The sequence below is a fragment of the Chelonoidis abingdonii genome, chromosome 25 (assembly GCF_003597395.2).
Source record: "Chelonoidis abingdonii isolate Lonesome George chromosome 25, CheloAbing_2.0, whole genome shotgun sequence".
Lineage (NCBI taxonomy): Eukaryota > Metazoa > Chordata > Testudines > Testudinidae > Chelonoidis > Chelonoidis abingdonii.
In genome coordinates this window covers 12,288,726-12,309,885 of record NC_133793.1, presented here as the reverse complement: position 1 = coordinate 12,309,885, position 21,160 = coordinate 12,288,726, and the positions used below count along the sequence as shown (strand labels likewise).

At 48.7% G+C, this 21,160-nt stretch overlaps 1 protein-coding gene across 1 annotated transcript in view; it reads right to left on the bottom strand.

Annotated features, from left to right (window-relative positions):
• EPB41 (erythrocyte membrane protein band 4.1) overlaps positions 1-11,981 on the bottom strand; it is a 156,516-nt gene extending 144,535 nt beyond the window's left edge. Inside the window, exon 1 of the mRNA XM_075060946.1 lies at positions 11,852-11,981. The gene's annotated coding sequence lies outside the window, so the exon portion shown is untranslated. The remainder of the gene's footprint in view (positions 1-11,851) is intronic.
• Positions 11,982-21,160: the final 9,179 nt, after the last annotated feature.

Here is a 21,160-nt window from a genome sequence, read left to right as displayed (position 1 = left end):
GCTTCTTCATTCAATTGCCGAGCGCGTCTGTATATAATCATTATTTGTTGTGCTCAGGGCTGTAACTAACTTGAACTACAGAGCGCAGGGAGGTGCGTAGAAAAGGAAGGCAGCATGGAAGCTACAAGGGAGAATTAGCTACTGTGTACATGGCATTTGTTTTCTCATTTCTTTAGTGTTTTCAGGAACCACTTACAGACATTTAGCAATTGGGTGGCAGAAATATATGCAGTAGCTACTGTAAGAGAGAAAGCAACAGAGCCAATGCTGTGCTGGGGAAGAGATTCTGGATTTTCTCCTCCAGCGTTGCTCGATCTGCACCCTTTGCTATAGAAGAAGCTGCCGTGAATGCTTCACTAGCTTAACAATAAAAGGGTTCACTCCTAAAATAGGAAAAGACAACATGTTACAGAGTGACAGCTCATGGGTTCCTGCTGAGTTGGCTTTCCAAGTGTCAGTTACAAGAATTCTCATTGCTGCCAACCCTACAGAAGCAAGCTACTGCCATGTCATTATTTGTAGAAAACAGTGATGCTAAGGGAAGATATCTGGGCAAATTGGGGCTTGATTTTTCGCTCTACGATCTCCTTTCTCCCTTGTAGACTGCCTGCTTGGAAGGATTTCATCAACCCCCACATGTAAAAAGCAACAAAGAGTCCCGGGGCACCTTATAGACTACCAGACATGTTGGAGCATAAGCTTGCTTGGATGAATACCCACTTCATCAGATGCATCATGCACCCCACGTGCACATTCAGGTGCTTTTTAGAAGTACATGATAAGGAACAGGTGCTCACCACAAGCGAGCTGTCAGTTACTCTTAAGTAGACATCTGCCACCAGTTTTCTGCCCAGATCACAAATATGCAGATTCTGCTGTTAGAGACCCAGATAGACTGGCAGAGCTGGGGACTGAGGATAGGAGAGTTGAGGGCTTCAGGGAGCTAGCCCGAGCCAGAGCTATCTTGCCTGCATTCCTTGGTCATCATACAGGAGCCAAGATTTTCAAGAGTCACTACGATACTGGGTGCCCTGCCCAACATGAAACACCTTAGAATGCTGAACACCCATCCTCAGAAAAATCAGGCCTCTTTAAAGTGTCTCATGGTAGGCACCCAAAATCACCGGTAGTCACGTTGGGAAGTTTGCTACCCAAAAAAACAAAAAATTAATCAATCACATACCAAGTCTCAGTAACGCTACTACAGCTCGATTTTTAAGACCCTATTTTGTACCACTTGTGATTTTTAATAAACTTTTTTTGGACAGAAAGTCTCTCTTGCTGAGCCAGAGCCAGTCAGTGTTTGCATGAAGCTGGTTTCAAATTATGCAACTCACTACAAACGATTCCTTCTTTTATTTAAAGCCTCCCTCCTACATCTGAGGAAATCCCGAAGCAGCACTGACCCATCTGCCAGCCTGGAATTAGGCTACGCACAAGCCTGCATATTGGATGAGGACAATCCGTACCATCCGGGAGAGGTTTACCTCCACGTCACCGACACGTGCAACCGGCACAATATTAACAGTGCTAGAGAAAGACATGTTACAGCACAACGTGGCTGAAGAGTGGGTCAGTTTCTACCCTCATTTATCCCCGTGCTGAACACTGACATTTGTGAGTTGCGTGGGTGTAATTTAGGATAGAACCTGGCCCTATCAGAGATTTATCGTTACTAATCAAAGGAGCCTAAGTTCTGAAGGGTTCTTTTGCTGACATGTCAAATGCTAACTTAAAAAAAAAAAATGTACCACCACGAAGATTCTTGGATATAGAGGCTATAGAAATGAAAAGCCCTTAAACACTGATTTATTGATCCTCTCACAGAGCCCTGAGAGGCAAGAGATAGCACCATTTGACAAAGGAGGAAGCAGAGCAGTTAAGCGAGGTCACACAGCAAGCTAGGAATAGAAGCCAGTAGTCCTGGCTACATTAGGCAACGCTGCCTCCCCATCTCTTGTTTTATCAGCTGCCATCTGCCTCAAGGTATAGAGCCATTATCTCCCACTTTTTGGTTGCTACATGTGGTCAGGAGTCATTTTAAGTATGGAAATGCATTAGTGCATTAACAATGCAATTAACGCCTGTAGCAGCACTTCAGGCCATCAAGCCACTCTGCTGTTTCCTATTAGGGTTGCCAACTCTGACTGAAGCTATTCCGGGAGAATTTTTTTTTCCCCAGCATGATCACATCATTTTCTTAAAACATCCTATTAAAATCTCCTGGCTTGTTTTCAGTACCCCCCGGGAGATGGAGGCAGATTCCGGGAGACTCCCGGCAAATCTTGGAGGGTTGTCAACCTTATTTCCTATACCAGGCAGATCTGGAGTTCTGCAGAAGCCAGGGTAGGTATCAGTCTCACGACAGGGCTGCAGTGAGTTCACAACTTCTGCGGTGGTCGTCTTCTACGCCTGTAAACGTGTAATGCAACATCCTCAACTATTCACAAGCCACTTAGTTTACGCTGCAGCTGGCAGTACTAGCTGGCTCAAGGCATTGGTAATGGCGCACACAGCTCTAGATTACTTGTTTAAATTTGGCTCAAATCAGTTGTGGCAAAAAGTAATGACCACCTAGTAGCCTATGTGAAATGAGTTACAAATCACCTATAAGAAGAGGATTTATTCATGTCTTCAGGATGCCTGGGTTCCCAATTTTATTTTACTACGTACCAGGGAAGCACAGAATTGGGCTTGTTTGAAAACAATGCAAGAGGGTTATATTTTACAAGGAATAAGCTCATAAATTAAAAAGAAAGAGGGGAACGATTTCCTAATTACCTATTTAAAAGTACAAGCAGGACCAAAGAACATTTTAATAAAGTTCTTTTATTTAATTGATTTCACAGGGTGTTGGGTGGCTTAATTGGTGTTTGTAAAACATTTGAGATCCTTCAGATGCAAGAAACTACATGTGCAAATGTTAGTTATCAGATTTTGAAATAACTAAGAATCTGACGAAGTGAGCATTCACCCATGAAAGCTCATGCTCCAAAACGTCTGTTAGTCTATAAGGTGCCACAGGATTCTTTGCTGCTTTTACAAATCCAGACTAACACGGCTACCCCTCTGATACTTAAGAATCAAAGGTGTCTGGCAGTCAAAGAGCGCGCACCCCAGAAATCTGCTCCACTCCAATGATTTTTATATGCAAGAAGCCTAGTTCTCTCACACCTCAGCCTCTTTATGCTACTCTGGCCCCCAGAAACGGCCCCTCAGGGAACAGCCAGGTGTAAAAAAGGATTCCCAGCTGGCTTACAGCTACCAAAACTGGATCTATGCTGCCCTCCACCCCCGCCAATCCCCAATGTAAGGGACATGTCAAAAGCAGACAATCATCCAAAGGAAGTGCACCTAAGTGCAGCCTTTTAGAACCATCACCACCTAGGATTGTTCTAACTTACAGTAGGGGCCAGCCTGGCCCTGGCAGGGACCACACTGCAGGGAACACAACGTTGACTTGATGCCATCTTCACCCTCCATTCCTGGCCTCAGCACAAGGTGGAAGAGGCTGAGAATCCGGGCCAGTTTTTAACTGGCACTTTCTAAATTTGATCACGCACTTGGGATAGGAGCCCATATGATTGCACTCCCCCCCCCACACACACACACACACACACACACTCTCCTCAACACACACAACAGTGACCTTTCAGAATTTTCTCCAGGGTATCAGAGCGACTAAAAACAAACACCACTAAGTGGATAGAGGAACAGTCCTGAGACCAAGCCCTATAAAGCTGCATGAAGCTGCTCAAAATCTCTTGTGAAACATTGAAATACTTTCATCTGGGGAATGCCGGTGGACTAAATGCCACATACATCTGACCCGGCTCTTTGCATCTTCCTCAGACAGCCCAGAAATCTGGAAGTGAACCCAAGCAGTGACTATAGCAAACAGGATTTGCCAAGCCTCTGAGCTTGTTCTGTAAGTCCCAAATTATGTAAAGCACTGGCCTTCCACAAGCAGTGTTGCCTGTTTCCGCCCCAAAGCTAGCTGGCAGAATTCATACTTCCGTTACGCCAATGCTGGAACAAAAGCAATACAGCTCTTTTTATACAAAGTACACGTATGTGCAAAAAAGGTGCCTCGTTGCTGTTCTGTACCATGAGCTGCTGTTTGAATATATTGCCAGTGACTCTAAAGATTGCAATTACTACTAAGCAGCAGTGGACTAGGTATTTACCTTTACTGCTATTTAATTATCTTCCCAGATTATTTTAATAGTAATTTTTTTTTTTACTATAAACTAAAAATGTGACTTTTACACTGTAATAGGCACCCAAATAACTGCCCTGCAAAGTGAGGTCCCTTGTGTATGCAAACAGGACACAGCGCACAGCAGCTTCTTCTGCATTGCCATGCCAGTATGTTACACCCTCTAGCCTACAGAGAGACCACTCCTGGGCGTTAAACATCTATTCTGTCCCCATGGTCCATCCAATCCTTGGCTTTTCTGCCACAACTGCCAGTGAGTGCCCAGTTAGTGTCAGACAATTGTTATCTGCACATCTGTCCACTAGGAAATTAAAGGAGATGCCAACAAACTCATTCCACATATGCCACCAAAAAGCCATCAGACAGCAATGTCTTTCAGTCACCGCTAACCTCGGCTGGATTTGAGTTGGCATCCCAGTTGAGAGACGCTCCATATCCATTCCCAAACCTCTAAATCAATTCCCCTTAGCAATATGTTTTGGCAGAATCCCAAGCCCCCTATGTTTTTCTAACTGAGCCGTAATGAGGTGCAGAGTTCTAATGCAGTCCTGAAAAGAGACCATGCTCCTCATTCTCTGTAGCTCTGCTGTTTGGGGCACTCCTCTGCTGCCTCGATGGTGATCGAGAGGGAAGAACTACTGGGGAATAAGCACCCAAATGTTCTATGTGAGAGGCTCCTGTTCACAGCGCAGGGAACTGGAGACCCTCACGTTCACAGTCCAAGCCAGACACAAGTAGCTCCTTCAGCCTGTTTCATGAGCAGCCTCTAGTGGGCAAACAGCCCTATGCCCTAGCTCCCTGGGAGAGAAAGCTGGGTAGGACTGCCACTTCCAGGTGGGCAAAGCCTAACAGACTCTACGACCCCCGAGATCCTGCCACCAACTACAGGCCTTTCTTCCAGACAGAAATTCTGATGGCTGCCAGCGTGGTGTGTCTTCTCCAGTCCTCCATACAAGTAGAGATACCTACCAAGGATAATGCTCTACCCATGACACTCAGCAGAAGTAGCAGGGAACTATCATGCTTATCCCGTTAATACCATCAAAGCCAGGGCAGTCAGAGGTATTGAACCAGTTGGCCTTCCAGCATGAAGGACCCATGAGCAAGTCAGCCACAGCCTGGGGAGCAAGGCACAGGGTTAAGACAGCCAGATTCTGCCTGCATGGCAAAGCGGTGATGGGAGGAATAGTCTCATGAAGAGCACAGGTATTTGATTTCAGGCGTGCGTGCAGCAGAAAGAGCTGCCAGGGCCCCACGCACCCTTTGACAGTTTTCCATGCAGCACTGGCCTCAGACACTGTCAGCTGATTTACAATTATTTTTAGACTTGCTGCGGCTATGTGAGAATGGCACCTCTTCACTCAGCAGGCGCGGCAATGCATATACAGAGCAGATCAGCTGACTTTAGCATCTTAAGGAACAGTTCAGCCCCAGCAGAGCCAACACAGTTGGAGTCTACTCCCCCCTTATCATCAACAGAACTATTAACTCTAAGGCCTTGTCTACCCTGAAGATTTGCCCTGAGCCCAGCCATCAAGGGCAGCCCGCAGCACAGATCGACTAGCGCCAACCCCTAGCATGAAAAGGGTAACCTGTTATCTACAGCAGCACAACTGACTCCTGCTTAAAACCAGATGTACCAGTACAAAACACGGTTTATAGCAGGCTACCTTGCCTGCAGCAGGTGTTTGACTCGCACAGTTCTGGGCAAGTTTTCTGACAGAAGAGTTTTACTTTAAACAGACCACACTTGAGAAGCGGGGCCCTGAGAAACAGACATGGAACCATATGGTGCCTTTTGAGAGTCACTTTCAGAGCCTTCAAAGGGAGGTTAGTAACCCCTTCAGTTCCTGGACTTTTTGTGATCAAGTCTTTTAGCTTTTTTCTTCTGCAGCTGATTGGGATTGCACAGCCCAGAGGCTCTCAAACTGGGGGTTGGGACCCCTCAGGGGGCCACAAGGTTATTACATGGGGAGTTGCAAGCTGTCAGCCTCAACCCCAAATCCTGCTTTGCCTCCACATTTATAATGGTGTTAAACATGTTTAAAAGTGTTTTTAATTTATAATGGGGGTTGCACTCAGAGGCTTGCTGTGTGAAAGGGGTCACAAGTACAAAGGTTTGAGAACCACTGGCATAGCCAGAGTTAAACTGTCACTTCAAATGTAAAACAAGTTGTATAGCTGTAGAACATGGCTAGTTTGATATCAGAAAAAGGAAAACAATAGTTTCACACACCTGCACCTTCTTCCTCTGGCCAACAGCTAGTCAGATAGTAAATATAGATCAGGCCATCAGGAGTGCCAAAGAACAACTGTTTAATTACACATCAGCTTAAAAACCACCATATCCTAGAACACAATCACCACTATCTCTGTTATCCTCCAAGCGCCCTCTACAGGTCAGCCATCAACTTCAAATGAACACACTGACCAAAGGCACACCTTGCGCTTTGGCTAATGTCATGTGACTAGAGATCGCTTCTAGACAATTGCCATGTCTCCCTAACTAAAATCCAAGAGGCGGCAGGTATGATAACATCACGCTAGCCGCTAAAGCCACGGATCAGAAAGTACTTTCACTCTAAGCCAATATTTTCAGGCACTCACTAGAAAGGTTGGCCTTTGAGCTGAAGTTTTGCTTAAAAAAAAGAGGCAAGTGAGAAAGTAACAATTCAAAACACGATCAAAACACAAGAGTCATTTCATGCTTCGAGGAATCCAGATTTTTTAAGTAACTCAGCATTACAGTTTCGAAGCAGCATGTGCCCAGCCCTTTGTGAAGAATGCCAGGGAGCTGCCAAGCTTGAAAGAAACAGGTTGAGGAAGAACTATAATTGAGTTCAATGACTGCCCACCAGAGTAGCCCTGCATTTTTGTTACCAAATCAAGAATGTATCAAACGTGGTTGTTTAGACAGCGACACACTGAAATAAACAGAGTGAGACTCCCTTTCTCTCAACCCACACACAGGTCTGTAGTCTCAACATTCTCACTTCTGTGAATGCACGTACTGGGCGTCATCCCGCCCAGGGCATATGCTGAGCTCTGTATAAAGGAAGGGCAGTGCTGAGCAAAAGAGGGAACCTCAGCCCTGCATATGCTTGCCAAGTTTCTCCACCCTGATCACAGAAATGAGGACTAGGAGGGGATCATGTAACAGGGGTACTCTGCACTGCAATTAGACACCCGCAGCTGGCCCATGCCATGCTCCCAGCGCTCAGGCTGCAGACTGTTTAACTGCTTTAGACACTGGAGCTCCAGTTCTGGGACTCTCCCACCTCGCAGGGTCTTGGAGACCAGTCTCTAGCCCAAGCCCAAACATCTACACCACAGTTACACAGCCCCCTAGCGCAAGCCAGCTGGCATGGGTCAGATGCAGATTTTTCACTGCAGCGTAACAAGTGTCCCGTTGGCACAAGGAGGAACGTCCTTGACCCCGAGCCTCTCCAGACATGACCCTGCCCCCCCCCGCTTTTTTTTTTTGAACTTTGAACCCTCACCAGCCCAGGAACAGCCAAGAAGGGGCTCAAAATTTCTGACTGATCCATTTAAAGGATGAGTTAGCACTAAACCTAGTTTTCTCCCTCACATGGCATCCACTCACCCCCACGCTGGAGCGCAGCAACCTTGCACACCCTGCTGCACCCCATGTAAGGGTTTATAAGGCCAGGAGATGGGTTACAAAGGCAGCGAGGGTGGCAGTGCAGTTTCAACACACTACCATATGGCTTCATGCCCACCCCTCCCCCACCAGGCCTTCCAAGTTTCCCCACAGCAACCTATTTTACCCTGTCCCACTGCAGCCTGGAATTCACGCCGTCATAAGTAGATAGGTAAGGTAAGGGTTAATTTTCTCTTACTGTAAAGGGTTCACAAAGGGAACCAAACACCTGACCAGAGGACCAATCAGGAAACCGGATTTTCAAAAGTAAGGGTGGGAACCTCTGGAGGTTTTTGGCTTTGTTCTGTGTCTTTTTGTTTTCCTCGGCTGTGAGTAAACAAGCTTTTCTTCTAACTCCATCTTCTTTCAAATATTCTACTATCAAGTGTGAGTACAAAGGAACCAAAGTAATCGGCTGTGATGTGCTTTGATTTGTATTTACATGGGTGTTGATTTGCTGGACTGGTTTAATTGGGCTATCTTTTAAATCAGACTGTTTATTCCTATTTTCTTATAAGCCATATTCCTGTATTGAGTTTCTTAATGCAGTATTATTGTTCTGTATTTTCTTTCTTTTTATATAAAGTTTCTTTTTAAAACTTGTGGGAGTTTCTTTTCCTAGTGAGGCAGAGGGGAGAGGAATTTCTGTGCCCGGAGCTCTGTTATATCTGTGACAGGCTAGGCGGGGGGAGGGAAAAGCCCAAGCTCTGTGTCTTACTTTCCTATTGTCCCAGGGCGGGAAAAGGCTACGGGACAAAGGGAGGGGTGAATCTCTTGTGTGAGCTGACTAGGTTTGAATGCATAGCCTCGGGGAAGCAAGATTGCCTCTCTGGTTGTATTCAAAGGGAATAGGACAGCATCGCACCGGCTAACCCAGGAAAGGGGGGGAAGCTGGGGGATGAGATAGAGGAGACCCAGGGGCTCTGGGTCTTGGAGGGGTCCCCCAAGGAAAGGTTTGGGGAACCCGAGGGGGCCGAAACCCTGGAAAACTTCGGCTGGTGGCAGCGAGATAAGATCCAAGCTGGGTATAAGCTTGGGGAGGTTCACAGTAAGCACCCAGATTTTGTACGCTAAGGTCCAGATTTGGGACAGATGGTTACCACACACACCGAAAACTTAATGCCACAAAGCCTCTCTCTTTGTGCAAGAGTTCGTTGCTGCTTCCATTGAAGTCAACGGCAAGACTGACTTTAGTGGTGCAGGACTGGGCTGTACGTTCCATGCACGGGCGAGGGCTGGGGATGGACAGAGCTTTCCCTTGCTTCGTTTTGTGGCAATGGGATTCATCTGTCCAGACCTCTCTGCACAGCAACTGGCAGGAGGACAAAACTGTTGGGTTCAACAACCTGTTTAAATCACATGGGCCATGTCTCTCTCTCCTGCAAGCTACAATGAGCTTACATGTTTTTTTTAACAGCTAAGTAAGGAAACTACACGAGGCATTTCCATCCATGACTGCCTGTATTTATTCTAAGGACAAAGGGAGAAATAATGCGGTAGCTGAAAAAAAAACTTTGGGCCCGATTTCATGGGTGCCCAGCCACAACTCTTGAAAAAGGAGCAAGCTCTCAACACCTCCGGGGAATAAAGTCAAGCCCCATGTTTGGAAGCTAGTCAGTTGAAGACTCCTTCTGGGTAAAGAGTTAATATACCATTAAATATGCAATGTGCATCTTCAGGTGGAGGTAAGTATGTGGAATATACCAACACTGTAAAATAACCTAAATATACATCAATATGCCATTTAAAACATTCATAGGTATTTATCACACACCCAATCACCATGGCATCAAGATACAAATACCAACACAGCCTAAACCATAATGCATGGAATATTTGTGGGTGGCCCTAGAACTACGGTTAATCACATGGTACTGGCTCTACCTCCCCCACATCTCCAGCAGATCAATCACATTAAGTGATGCTAAAAATACATCCGAATGTATTTTAAACAGGACTCTCCCCTGCAATCAATTACTGAACTTGTCACAGGTATGCTGTGAGAGGGAAGGTATAATCCAATGGCTCCATTAAAAGGTTATTTACACTTCACAAAAATTTGAGAACCCCTGTTCTCCTTGATCCAACACTGGAATACATTACTCCCAGAATTATTCTGCCATACTTCTCACCAAATATTAAGTTTTTACAGGCTTCGTTATCTACAGCTCAGTCACCGGAGCTATCTACACCACAAGTTATTTGTCAGCCTTTCTGAATTTACTCAGAGCTGAAGATAAAAGTATTATTGCATTCTTAGCAGAGTTTGCTTTGCAACCTGTGCAGGGTTTATTTTATCCTCTCCAGAGGCTGTCGGATGAAGTACAACACGTTGAAGTTGGGTTGGTTTATGTCTGCAAGCAGCCAGAAGGAGGAGTGTTTGTTCTCCAAGAGACAGACAGGGAGAGAGAAATTCCGCAGTGCTGCCCTGGCACGAGCGTACCTCTGAACACAACAATCCGGTTTCCTGCTCACCCTCCGAGTGCCTCCTTCCCTGCCCTGCTAAGTCTGCAAACTCACAGTGCATTTTAACATTAGCACTCAAGCAAAGAAAATTATATGGGAGGGGGAAAGGGGAGATGCAGGAAGATGAGAGAAAGAAAGCTGGAGATGGCATGATCGGCTAGAATAGTTGATGCCACATTGCAGAGAATTCATGCAGGAACTTTCCAGCCCCTTGTGCATAAAGTTGGGAAAACTAGAAAATATCCTGAAAAAGCTGAACACATACAGACAGGATCCTGGCTACGGGTTAGAAACTAAGTGCATCACTTACAAGGCACGGCAATTCCCTGTGACTGCTGAGTAATGGCAAATGTCACATAGCCAAAATACCAGAGATGCAAAGTCATTCGAGCCCTCAAGTCTTCCCAGAACCACTAGCATGTTTGGCATACCCCAGTTGAGGCAACAAGTCACTGTTGGTATATCCCTTCTCCCCTTCCCCTCCAATTCCCCATACCCCACTAGGAAACCAAGGCAAGCAGACAGGCGGGGGTGGGTGGGGGGAGTGCAAATTATCCCTCTGCAGGCACAGCAAACACAATCCCAGACCTGGGCTCTTCCCCCACACACACCTCCCCTAGGTATTCTCCCCTTTGCAATCCCCCTCTGCCTCTCATTCCCCCTTGGGTGCCCTTAGCCCACCCAGCCCTCACTCCTTTGAGCCTCCCTGGGTCTCTCTCTCTCCTGCACCCTCTAACTCTCCTCCCCAGCTCTCAGGACCCTCCCCCAATCTCCCTGCTAGTCCCCAGGAGAAATTCTGGGGGTCTGACTCCCAGAGCCCCAGGTGACTTTTCTGGTCAGAGATTCAGCCCCATAATTCCCTTCCCCTCTGAAAAACCATGGATCCCTGCACCTCCACACTCCCCCTACCCTCCTCAGGGGTCTCTGCCCCAGCACACATTCCTCCTGCCCTTCCCAGGGGTCCCTGCCCCCCCTGCATGCCCTCTGCCACCCCCAAAGGGGTCTCTGCTCCCCAGAGGTCACTACTCCCCTGCACTCCTCCTGCCCCCCCTCTGCCCCCCAGGGTCCCTGCCCCCTGCACTCCTCCTGCCCACCCGTTCGCGCCCATGGTCCCTGCCCTCCTGCCCCCCCGGGTCACCTGCCCCCCGCACCCCCTCCCATGGTGCCCATGCCCCATGGGTCCCTGCCCCCTGCCCCCCCGGGGTCCCTGCCCCCTGCACTCCTCCTGCCCACCTCCCATGGGTCCCTGCACCCCCATGGGTCCCTGCCCCGCCCCCTCCCGGGGTCCCCACCCCACTGCACCCTCTCTGCCCACCTCCATGGTCCCTGCCTCCCTGCTCCCCCGGGGTCCCTGCCCCCTGCACTCCCCTGCCCATGCCCCCATGGGTCCTGCCCCCTGCCCCCCCGGGGCCCTGCCCCTGCACTCCTCCTGCCCATCCCCCAATGGCCTGCCGGGGTCACCAACCCCAAAGGCCCTCCAGGGGTCCCTGCCCCCGGCGGGTTACTGGGCCTGCGCACACCGGGCCGGGGCAGGCAGCCCCCCCTTGGCCACGCGTCCTGTCGGAGGCGCGTCTCGCCACCGGCCGCTCCGAAATCCCTCCACCTTGCCCGCGCTCGGAGCCTGCCCCCGTCTGACGTCACGAGATCGCCTGGCCCCGCCCCGGGCCTTCGCCATGGCTACCGCGCCGCCTATCAGCCGTGGGAGGGCGGAGAGGCCAATGTAGTGGGCGGGGCAGGCTGGTGGAGATGTGACGTCAGGGGCGGGGGCGGGGGCGGGGCCAAAGCAGGCAGCTCTGGCCAGGTGGCCAGCCAGGGAGGGGGATTTCTGCCCTGGCTGGGGGCTGTTATTGCCAGGGCTGGGGGAAGGGGGGCAATTGTCCTGGGGCCCCAGAACGTAGGTCACTGGGGGAAGTGGGAGCAATGAGAGAGGGCAGGGCCTCAGCATGCACAATGTTTTGGGGCCCCAAATTTCTCTCGCCCGGCCTGGTTATTGCAACAGACCCTAATTCAGTGGGAGCAACGTCGCCATCAGCTGGGCTAGCAGGAGTCCAGCCACCAGCAGCCATGGCCCAACAATGGCATCACGGTACCCGGCAGGGATGCTGTGACCAGGCATCGTCATGGAGGGAATGGGGGTGCGGTGGGTTACCCACAAGCTATTCCTGGACCTGTCACTTCTATTCTAGACAGCTAGATTCTTGTCCCTCCGTTCTCACCGTAGGATTTCAGCACCTTCCAATAATGCATTAAACAACGTGGCTAACACCTTTCACAGATGGTTCACATCCTCCCCGCAAGAGGATAAATGTGTGTGCAGTGGAGTGTTTTGATGGGGAGATTTTAACACACGTCTATCTGTGCTGCTTTGCGTGTGTTAGAGAAGGCAAGTTGAAGAAGCAGGCCTGGCACTTGGAGCAGAAGGCGTGGCCATTTGGGGTGCTCCTTTAATCCTGTGGGATTTCACCGCACAGTCTCAGACCAGCCCCCTCCAAAGTTCTGTCTTCTGCATAGCGTTTTACCTTTGTGATAGGATGTTCCATCGTGCCTGAGGAGTGGAGCAGTCAATCACGATGCTCATCCCAAAGCTTTAGGTTTCTTTAAGTTTTCTGGGACCAGGTCATTGAACACCATGATAGTAAGCCCCAAAATCCTAAACTTGGCTCAATATTCTATGGGAAGCCAGTGCAGAATGAGCAACAGGTTTGATGTATTCATGGTAGCCTGTGTTGCTGAGGCTACGTGACCACCTCCTGTACTAGTTGGAATTCCCTAAGGACCAATAGCTGCACATCCATCGGTATTGCATTGCTGTAGTCTAGAAGGGAGGTAACAAAGGTTTGTATCACCAAAGCCAGGTCATCATCTGATGGAATGGGATGGTGTTTCCTTGCCGGGTGGAAATGGTAGAAAGCGTTAACTCAGATGCCATGTGAGAGCTTAGTGTCAGTGAGGAATCCAGGAGCACCCCTAAACTATGGACTCAACTGACAATTGTGGGTGCGTATCCAGCCAAAAGAGACTGCACCATGGCCTCACCTCTAAGATAGAGGGATGCAGGAACTGCACTTAGAGGAAACGGAACGTGTCTGGAATCTCTTTTCCTGCCTGTCAGACTCCTGGAGGATGAAGGTTCTCACATTGTAACATCAAGAGGCCATGCTGCCACATAGTGTCACCCCTGAACATATCATTTAAAGGTCTGGCAGGACAGTCCTCGGCATAGCACCACTGCAACTTGGAAGTATTTGTAGGTGGCCATCCAGAGCTCCCTAGAGGATTCAGGGGCCCTGGGGCAAAGCAATTTCGGGGGCCCCTTCCATAAAAATAAGTTGCAATACTATAGAATACTATATTCTTGTGGGGGCCTCTGTGGGGCCCGGGGCTTGGGGCAAATTGCCCCACTTCCCCCCCCCCCGGGTGGCCCTGTGGCCATCCTTCTTACATACAATGATACCACAGTACTCAGTTTACAGCATTCTTGCTGTCATAGCACTCATTTAAGCTATAATGGTTTGACCTTTATTCCATGATACTGTGATTAATTGTTCATAAGAGATGTCCTAGGCAGGGCCGGCTCCAGGCACCAGCTTAGCAACCAGTGCTTGGGGCGGTCACTCTGGAGTGGGGCAGCAAGTTCAGCTATTTGGCGGCAATTCGGCAGAGGGTCCCACAGTCCAGCTCGGAGCGAAGGACCTCCCGCTGAATTGCCGCAGATTGAGATTGTGGTGTTTTTTTGCTGCTTGGAGCGGCAAAACCCCTGGAGCCAGCCCTGGTCCCAGGTCAGGGCTAATTGATTAAATGGTACACCCCTTCCAAAGCATTGTGATATCAGACACTTGTTATAGGTGATGGGATAGTGGCCTAAGATGCAGATTTAAAATACTACCCCTTCTTGGACTCAGAGGTTCCTATCCCAGCAAGTTACTCTCCACCATTTACCCTTCCCTAGTACCTAAGCTGTTCCATGTGAGTCATTCATATGAGACCTTCCAGGTGGTCTGTGTGAATATTAAAGATTTCATGATCTCTTCATAAGAAAACTGTGCCACTGTCTCCTTTGCTGAAATATCCTGCTCCTGCTGCCCTCGCCAACTGTTGTGCTGACCCCTTTCTCCTCAGAGGTGGCTGCATTTCTGCGGTTTGTATTATTGCTTTATAGTAGATGCTGTAGTTGAGCTTACAGGGGAACTTTCATTGTAAATCCCCTGCTTCCAGTTACTCCTAACTTTCTGAAAAGTTTCACATTTTGGCCTAGAATTTTCCATATCTATTTTCAGATCAAAGATTATTATATTTTCAAAACTGAGCAAAATCCATTCACTGGCCTTTGAGTTATGAAAAGGGCACACAAAAAATATTTTTCTGCTGTAAAAACTTTTTAAAAAGCTCCTAGACATATAACAAATTAAGTTGTATCTTTTCATATTGCAAAAAAAAAAATTAGTGATGGAAAATTCTGTTTAGCACATGCTCCATACTAAGTTTAGAGTTCTGATACCGTGTATGAGACTACATAATGACTGACTTACATTTGGGAGGTTAATATTGTTTATAACATGTCTTGAAATCTCCCAGAGAAAAGGAAACGTAGAACTACATGACACTGTCATGTGCTTGCTAGTGTGTATGTGCAGCACAATTCTCAACAAGATGGAATCAGAAATGCTCCGAGGTTTCTAAGTGTTGGCTTTTTCAGAAGAGCTCAGGGCTAGATTGTTAAATTCTCAGCACTCATAATTGGGCCCAGATTTTCAAACACCTCAGCTCCCAATAGCTACCCGCATGCTGACCTCTCTGGAAAAATCTGTCCATTTATTTTTGTGCCTAAATGGCAGCTGATCTCATCTAAACTATGACCCTAAACTGTTAACAGATAACAGATTTTTGCTAGCTCAAGTGGAATGCTGGGCCTGTGCTTTTGGAGTGGAAATATCTGAGTCCTACTCTGGGGTTGGACTGCCCTTTCTTCTGCTGACTGTGCCTCTTGTGCTTCAGAATCTAAACCAGGGTTTCTCAAACAGGGGTCGCCGCTTCTGTAGGGAAAGCCCCTAGCAGGCTGGGCCAGTGTGTTTACCTGCCCCGTCCGCAGGTTCGGCGATCGCGGCTCCTACTGACCGCAGATCTCTGCTCTGAGCTAATGAGAGTTGCTGGAAGCGGCAGCCAGTAAGTCCCTTAACCTGCACTGCTTCCAGCAGCTCCCATTGGCCCGGAGCAGCGATACATGGCCAGTGGGAGCCGCAATCAGCCGGTAGGTAAACACACTGGCCCAGCCTGCCAGGGGCTTTCCCTACAGAAGCAGAGACCCCTGTTTGAGAAACCCTGAGCTAAACTTTCATTTACATCTATACAGCCTGATTCACCACTCTGTTATGACAGCCTTACAGCAGTGTATGCTGTGTGAAACAAGTGTAAACTGAACAGTGAGATCTGCATGAGTCTGAAGATAGTTTAACACAGAGGTTCTCAAACTTGTGTACTGGTGACTCCTTTCACACAGCAAGGAGTGCAACCCCCCTTTAAATTAAAAACACTTTTTTATATATTTAACACCATTACAAATGCTGGATGCAAAGCAAGGTTTGGGGTGGAGGCTGACAGCTCACGACCCCCCATGTAATAACCTTGTGACCTCCTGAGGGGTCCCAACCCCCAGTTTGAGAACCTTACAGCCGTAAGAGAAGAGTGACCTGCTTCTATTCATTTCAAGAGGAAGCTGTCTCTGAAGTCCAGTGATGACCATTTAAATGCCAGCATTGTTAACAATTTTACTATTGGCCAAAGCATTCAAGAAAGAAGAGAGACCATCATATTATGAAGCTCTTCACAGCCGACTGTGAGTAGCACCGTAAGCGTTTCACAGGAGTATTGTGAAAAGCTTCACTGGAGGTTTTGAAAAGGAGGCTGATTTTGATGTCACAAGTGGGTGGGCCCTGAACTGACGGTGGAGTCCAGGACAAAATCCCAGGCTTATTTTTTTCCTCCCAATCTGCGCCCTGGTTCTATCCCTGCTGTTGTTGCATTAAATTTCACATGCAGCGTAGGAACAACTATCCTAAGTGCCCCATGGATTTGTTACAATGTTAATAACTTCACCATGCACGTGAGACATCCCATTGTGATGGAAAATGTTGAAAGAAAACTCTTCCACATTTCTGAATGGAAATGGCTTGGAACGTTTCGTCGCGCAAAAGCCTTCAGCGTTTCAGCTTCTCCTCCTGACTTGGGAAGAAAACCAGTGTTGGCGTTTCTCACAGGATGGAAATGCCAAACTTCAGCTCCAGTTCAAGCATGACTTGCCCCTGTGCACACCAACCAATCACAAGGGAAAACAGCACAGCAGGTGCCACTTCTTAACTGTCTCTTAAGGCTTGAAATCATTTTCCCGTGTGGACAAGCCCTTATGTACTCCCTTTTCTGTGTGGACAGGACCTTAGATGTGTCTTTCTTCAGAAGGGAGTTTAAATCAAGCCCCATGTTGCCCGTCTCCAATGGCACAGGTGAAAGTTAAAGGTCCACAGCCCCCTTCTTGAAATCAACCAAGGGTAAGTCTAATGGCCTCACCAAATGAGGTCTGGCCTCGCAAAAGCCAGATAGTGTCTGCTGCAGCCACTTATTAAGTTATCTTGCATGATGGCTGCAGCTATGTGGACACAGTGTCCTTGCCATAAGGAAGAATCAGTCAACATCTATCTAGATACCACGGGCAGAGCAGGCCAAAGGGAGAACTGATGTGAAGGAGTGCAACTCCCATGGTAGTAACTAACAGGAGAGCAGTTAAAGGGCAAATAAATTAGCTCCCCCACTACACATACATACCCCTCTTTTACCTCGCACCCTCAGGTCAACGTTTCTTGCTGCATCTGCTATTGCATCCCCTCACTGGGCAGATCACACTCATTAGACTGTAACACAGTCCTGCTAGTTATTTTTCTGCGAGCAGTGCACAGTCTTCTAAGAAATGCTGTATTTCTGTAAGTGATGCTGGAACCCTTTTAATAGTGGGGGTGCTGAAAGCCAGCCCCCTTATCCCTGTTTGCACCCCCCCAGCTGAGGCCGGGAGCAGTGCTGTGTCTCCAGGAAGGGGGGACCCGGACAGGGGCAAGGGGGCAAAGGCTGGGGGCAGGCCCACAGCCAGGACCCTGCATGTGGGGCCAGTAGCAGAGCTCTGGCCACAGAGCCAGTGGCCAGGACCCCGGAAACAGAGCGTCGGGAGTAGGGAGCAAGGTGCTGGGCCCCAGTCATAGGGCAGCACCCCCACCCCCTCACACTCCTAGTTCCTGAGCCTTTGATTTCTGTTGGTTTTGTGGAACTCATCTTTGCAGGAAGTTGCTGCAAACAGCAAGAGTTATCTCTCAGTTTTAATCGTTGTAACTGCAGCAAATTCTTGGGGCACAGTGGCTTCCTGGGAATCCAGAATTGGCATACAGGCTGAGATTTCTGAAAGGGGGGTGATGGCATGCATGCTGTTTGGAGCCACCTTTGTTCCAGGACTGATGTAGATAGAGCCAATAAACAATACGGTACACACCAAGGAAATAAACTGACTCTGCATCACTGATTTCTCCTTCTAAGGAAAACGGACCTGGTGTAAAGCAGGAGGGATGCCACTGAAGTCAGTAGAGTTACACCAGTGTAAATCTGTGGTCATTTATAGCTGGGAAGAGGGGGTGCACACCTGCTTTGCTCTCGTATTGGCCTGATACAGGGCACCATAGAATCTTTGGGGTAAGCGAGAGCAGGAGCAGAGCAGTTACGGTTGCTCCTACTCATTTACTGTTGCAATCCTCTCTCAGTCAGACACGTTCTAAGGGATCAGGGTGGCTGTGTGTAAGTTGCTGCCAGGTGCAGAACAGCTGCTCTATTTGCTTACTCGGGGCCTTACTGTCCTTTCATCACTGCTGGTTTTGTAACTCCACCGGCTTCATCCGACACTGCCGGGCACTCAGCACATTTGAAAAGCAGCTTGCTCCGCTGCACCAGAGCCTAACTGCAGGTTCAAAATCTTGGCTGCTGGAATGAAATCCTACTTTTCCCCTTGGAAACTGATTAATTTTCATTCTCCAGAATTTCAGTTTCCCAAGTCGTTGTGCAGCGACCTAGATTTTCTTCAGAGGAACTTTCCCCAGGGAGTGAGGCCTCCCAAGTGCTTTTCCTAACTCAGCCACTCACTGGCTGCATCACCACCGGCAAGTCACTTCAGTTCTCGGACCCGTTTCCCTGCCTGCAAGAGGGAGATAAATATCGTTATCTGTGTTACAGAGAGGAGGCTGTGAGGTGTAATTCAGTCCTCTTTGTAAAGCCCTTTGAGACCTTCCATAGAAGGTGCTGGAAAAGGCAAATGACCATTAGAAATGCTGGGAGAGCCTCAGATGAGAGAGAAGGCGGAATAACCTCCCAAGGGAAGTGGTGAAATCCCATTGTTTGGCCCATTTAAAACTAATGCACTAATAACTGCACTAGAGACAACTCTCCTGGCCTGCCCAGCAGATGCCCTAATAGGATTCATCCCTCTTCGGCACTTAGGGTGATCATGGCAAATGATGTGTCCGAGTGGCCCTTCCCGCAGTGTGGAGAGCCCTGCCTGTGCTCACGGGCCCAAGTGAAGCTGGCCCAGTGCTTGCTGCAGCAGCCTCTGGACTTACCAGCTTTGTGCATGAACTTTCCAATCAGCTGAGGCCCGGCCGCTCAGTGAATGGCTCTGCTGATGGAGCAGGGAAAGGGCTGCTGAAAACAAAACAAACCCAAACAGGGGGGCGAGCTAGCGAGCGGCAGCCCAACAGCGTTTGGCCCAATTGAGCTGACCCCACATAAAACCTTTTGTTCTCCTTCCTCAGCCACTCGGTAGTTTTGAGTGGAGGCCTCTGAGCAAAGGAGCTTTCATTGGACCATAAAGCAATGATTAAAGCCAGGCCCCCGGGCTCTGTTCCAGGCTGTGCTACTGATTCTGCGGGAATCAGGAGATCCCTTTCCCTCTCTGAGCCTTGGCTTCCCTGTGTGTAAAATGGGGGTGATACGCTGACAAATCCAGTCACCGAGGATGTCACAGCCGGCATTCTGCTCGGCCATGTCCATGAGGAACTGAACAGCCACAGCAGGGTCAGAACTCAGACTTTCTTGCTTCAACAGCCCAGGCCTATTAGATGAGAATCTCCATTAGCTGTTTGCCAAATAGGGTCCATGACACATGGCTGAGCAGTTCCACTTTGGTCCATTAGAGGGCAGTGGTGCCCACACTAGCCAGTGCCTTACAGTATTTCCTTCCTTATGGTGGCTGTGAGGTTAACTAATGTTTGTTAAGCAGGGGTTGAATGGGGGGAGGGGCAGAAAGTGGTACTTGTCCAGACTCCTCCCACAAAATTAGCTCTGCTCATGTGAGTCACCAGAACAAGAGGCTGCTCAAAGTAGATTGTGTGGCTGTTTACAATGTGCTCATGCAGCTCTCTGAACTCCACAGGGTGCTTTGAGCCTGGCTTCCCCTCAGTGGGGCCACACTAGCCCCCAGGGCTCTGATTGGCTTCTCAGGACAGGGTCCTTCTTGATGGGAGACAAAAAAATAAGTGGTGGCATCTCCCAAACGCCACCCAGCTTGTGACACCAGAATGAGAAATTGTTCCCAGAAAGCAATGGAGATCTGGGACCCACCCTCTCCTTTGTTAGGTGAGGAACCTAGTTAACAAACAGGCATTTCCATGATCATCACTGCACATCAGAGTTAGCACCTCACTGAGATGAATGCGACAATTCACATGTCCTCTGCAAACTCAAGCAAATCTCTCTGCCTCACTCACATCTGGGTCACATTTTTGACATTTTCTTTGCAACCATACAAGCTAGAGACTTTAAAAAAAATTAAGCAAGCTGAGATGCGGGACAAGAAGGAAAGAGGTGCCAGTACGCCATACTATGTAAAGCACTCAGAGGTGCCTAGCTGAAAGGTGCTAGAGCAGGAAAAAGTATTTTTTTGTGGGTGGTATCTTTCACTGCAAAAGTGTCATGAAAATTTGTATAGATGGGTAAAATACAGAGTCCTGTGCACTAGTGTAAAAATAAAGCCGAAACTCCATAGCACTGGAAGACAGCACATCCTGTTTGATTGGACAAAGGAATGACTGTCACTAGTGGTAATGCTAAGGAATCCAGGTCATCTCGTGAGCCGTGTGGGCCAGAGACCCGTGTAGCAAAGAGGAGCTCTCATGCTAATCAGTAGCTTTGTGCTCAGTCTCTCTTGCTGTCATTTTAAGAGTTAATATTCTCACCACTATTTTTCATGCTAATTGGCCGGGAGGGCATGACTCCCTCAGCAGCCAGTCAGGACTCTCCCTCATTGCACAAAATTCACCAGGTGATGCTGAGCAAAACAGAGTGCTTAAGCACGATGGCCAATCCTGAACTCCGACTGGCTGGCGAGGAGGTCATGTGATGTATAAAACCACCAGGAGGGCGGCGATCTGTTTGCTACCCAGTGGGTGGGGCCCATCAGCTCAGTCCCAGAGCCTGGATCTTGATGCTGGCCCTGGTGCGAGCAGAACGGCAGCTGAGCTGTGGGCGGGAGCAATGCTCGAGTTCTAGAGAGCAGCTGAGCCCCCTTTGGCTCCCAGCGGGGGTGGCGAAGATCATGGGGGAGGAAGGCGGTTGGCAGAGAGATCTGCAATCAATATGGCAGATGTTGTCAGCGTGACAGGAGACCCTGGTGGGATTTTTGGCACCAGCCCCTGTACCAGTTTTAGGAGCCCTTGTTAATTATAGAACATTTTCAGAAGCACTTAGCACTGTGGGGCAGATGGCGTAATCCCGCTGCTGCCTGGGCACATGTC